This window comes from Thermobia domestica, chromosome 8, assembly GCF_964235325.1.
Source record: "Thermobia domestica chromosome 8, izTheDome1.hap1.1, whole genome shotgun sequence".
NCBI lineage: Eukaryota > Metazoa > Arthropoda > Insecta > Zygentoma > Lepismatidae > Thermobia > Thermobia domestica.
The window spans coordinates 137,585,817-137,589,725 of NC_137461.1; positions in this window are offsets into that span (position 1 = coordinate 137,585,817).

Below are 3,909 nucleotides of genomic sequence, written 5' to 3' on the forward strand. Positions count from 1 at the left end.
ATACGAAGTAACCCAGCAGATTTATTTCGGCACCTGTGATTGGAAATTGGACAAGAAGTAGCCGGATATTTCGGTGCAGCAAAAAATATTTACAATCTATGAAAGATTAATTTGCAAAGTCATTGTGCTCAATTGCATATTCTTGTTGCTTCCAAGTTGACAATTGCAGCAAATTTCTTGCGACTTGAGAAAATAATTAACAAATTCATTTCTCTCTTGCATGATAAACTGTCCGTATACTATATTATAAACGAAAGATCAAATTTTCTGAATGTAACAGCTGGGGCACCTCAGAGAAGTGTACTGGACCTTTATAATCTTATCTATATAAATGATTTCCAAGTCTTTTTTTACCTTATAATTTAGTCTCATATGCAGACGACACAACTCTTTTAAGTACTGATAAGGGGTCACGGTGGTTCTGTGGTAGAGCGCTTACCTGAGGTGCATGGGGTTTCTGGTTCGATATCCGGCCAAGTAAGTTTGTGGTACACAACATCGTGTCCATGGGTTTTCTCAGAGATATTCCCGTTTCTTCGCATTTTTTCATTCCACCAATTCTTCGATCATCATTCACTTGCTGTAATCATCGTCTCCCTTAACCTCAAGGGCATACTTGTGGGATGTTAAACTTTAATAATAATAATAATAATAATAATAATAATAATAATAATAATAATAATAATAATAATAATAATAATAATAATAATAATAATAATAAAATTAAGTACCAATCAGAATTTAATAAATATAAAATTTAAAAACAGTTGAAGTTGGAAACGTCATAGCTATGGTTAAAATATGAGAACTTTATCTTAATGAATCTAAGACAGAAACTATATATTTTTATTAGATCCGAAACTAAACTGGAACATACATACTGAAAAGGAAATATACAAAATGGAAGCTATCTATAATATAATAGATTTATATTTATTCATAATACGTAAGCTTAGAACAGCAGTAACCAAAACACTATTTCTTATAGCTTTTTCCTATTCTCATTTACAGTACAGTATAATATTGTGGGGTAATTCACCTAGCGCATAACACTGTCTTTAACTGCCAGAAGAAAGCTATAAGAACAATACGGGATTATTTGATACTATATCGTGTAGACCCAAGACCAGTTTTTAAGAAGCTGCAGATCATGACTGTTCCCTATATGTATATTTATAGTTGTCTTTTGCAAGTTAAAGAAAATCAGAATAGTATTTGTTATCGTAGCTTAATTCATTCATATAATACTAGACATAAAGATCATTTAAATAGTTCCCTTATTAGGCTAAGCAAAACACAAAAAAGTTTTAAGTATACAGGCTTGAGACTGTGCAATACATTACCGATAGATAATGTGAAGTAACGATTTCGAAAAACCACTGTAAATATTTTCTTGTAAGTAATTTTATATATAGTATCGAGGAATTTAAAAACGGTGTAAATTGTAACTTCTTTCTTTCTCTATATACACGGTGTCCGGAATGGGACTGACGGCTTTTAAAAGTGTATAGTTTTAATATGGTCAGAGATTAAAAAAAAAAAAAAAAAAAAAAAAAAAAAAAATCATATTGAATGAAAACCCCAAAAGTTTTGTTCAGCAAATGTTCATACTTGAACAACTACCGGTGACGGCGCTAGTATCGCCTATAAACAGAAATGGCGTCGGCAGTCGAAAAGGCGCAATGCGTGTCGTGGTTTGCAGAGACAAAATGTGTTGTTCAAGTTCAACGAAACTTTCGACGTGGATCCTCCATCACGCAGCAGTATTCAGGCATGGAAGGATCAATTTTTATCAACGGGAAGTGTAGTAAAACAACTTAGCGGTGGTAAATCGCGTGTGTCAGAAGAAAATGTGGAAGCAATAAGAGAGTGTTTCTCACGTAGCCCGAGGAAGTCGATTTGAGCAGCGAGCAGGCAATTGGCAATTCCAAAGTCAACAGTGCACGATTGTACACAAACGATTACGTTTGCGCGCGTATAAGGTGCAATTATTGCAAGAAATTAAGCCCAATTATAAGCCACAGAGAGCAGCATTTGCTACTGAAATTCTGAACAGGATTAATTATAACCATAATTTCCTATTGAACGTTGTTTTCTCTGATGAGGCAATTTTTCACTTGTATGGCTGTGTTAACAATCACAATGTTACGATATGGGGATCTGAGAATCCGTATGCGTACATAGAACATCCTAGAGACAATCCCAAAATTGAATGTTTGGTGTGCTCTAACACATAATGCAGTTATAAACCCCTTCTTTTTCATAGAGCAAACCATAACAGGAAATGTGTTTTTAGACATGCTTCAACATTTGCAACCTCAAGTGATATTCCAATAGGATGGTGCCCCGCCACATTGTAGCCTACAAGTGAGGGCATTGATAGTGAATTTCCTGGCCGTTGGATAGGCCGTGATGAGCCAATTAGGTGACCTCCACGCTCTTCTGATGTTACCCCGCTGTACTTCTTCCTGTGGGGGGTATGTGAAAGATCTTGTGTATTATGGTGAAAAGGTGCGTAATCTTGATGAACTGAAGAACCGTATTAGGAGTGCAATACCTTCAGTAACACTTTAGATGTTACAGAATACATGGAGAGAGATTGAGTTCAGGCTAGATATTGTATAAGAGTTACAAATGGAGCTCACGTGGAGTCACACTGAGTTAAAATGACTTGTAAGTAAGACCAAATAAATAAACTTTGAGTTCTCCTTTAAAATTTATGTTTTTCTCCTCTGTATCTGTGACCATATTAAAACTATACACTTTTAAAAACCACCAGTCCCATTCCGAACACCCTGTATAATTGTGACGCTATCTACTGCAACAAATGTTGCTTAATCACTATAAAGATATTCTATTCTGTTTCCATCTGTTCACCAGCGCGGTGGTGTACTTAACTCTACTAGATTTGTTCCTCATTAAGGATATATTATGCTAATATGGAAGACTTCATAAAATAAAAAAAAAATAGTAAGATTTCAGAGCATCTATTAAATCAATTACGGTCAGACCCGTGGTTAGGGGAGAGGGACTAGAACGGACAGCGCTGGCTTAATTATTTTTTTGTCTTTCTAAAGAAAATAATGTAGAGAATTCTTAAATTTACTTAAAACTAAATGTGAAGATTTTGCAATGTTATTTACCAAATTAGATTTAATGCATTTTAGTCATTTTTGGTAAAATTATGTATCTCTTGCTAACAAGTGCACTGAGTATCTCCCATAACAAATAAGAAGATGTAAGTAAATTGAATTATATACCATTTAACATTTCCTTTCTTTTTTAAATATTTGTATGCCAAAGATGAACCTGCTTAGTCTTGGAGTTGAATACCGTAAAATTTGTCCGTACAGTATAGTATATCCAACATGGGCGTCTCTGGTGGGGGGACGCGTCCCCCAATATTTTGAAATACGAAATATTCAATATTTTATTACTCACTAGCAGTTAGATCATTTTCTTTGATGTCCCCCCCCCCAAATTTTACATGCCAGAGACGCCAATGACTATATCCTTCGTAAAAGGAGCTATAACTCTGTTATATTCCAAAGATCCTAATTATAAAAGAGAAGCTTATCAGTTTGTGCATCATGTTAACTTCTAATAGCAAACAGTAACTCTAATAAATGTTGCTATCTGTGTGGCCTGTCTGCCTGACATCAATAAATATCTCTATCGTGCAGGGAATTTGTTACCTTAAAACTATTGCGAGTTAATTACAACTTAAAAAATTACATTATTTCAATTAAATTATTTCAAAATATGAGATTAGATGAGATCTTTAAATTCTACGTCCGACGGTTGTGTCGGTTAGGCTAAAAGAGACGGTGATGATGAGAAATGAATGGAATGCTGGAATGAATAAAATGAGAGGAAATGGGAGATTGGTGTTTGTCCACCACAAAGTTC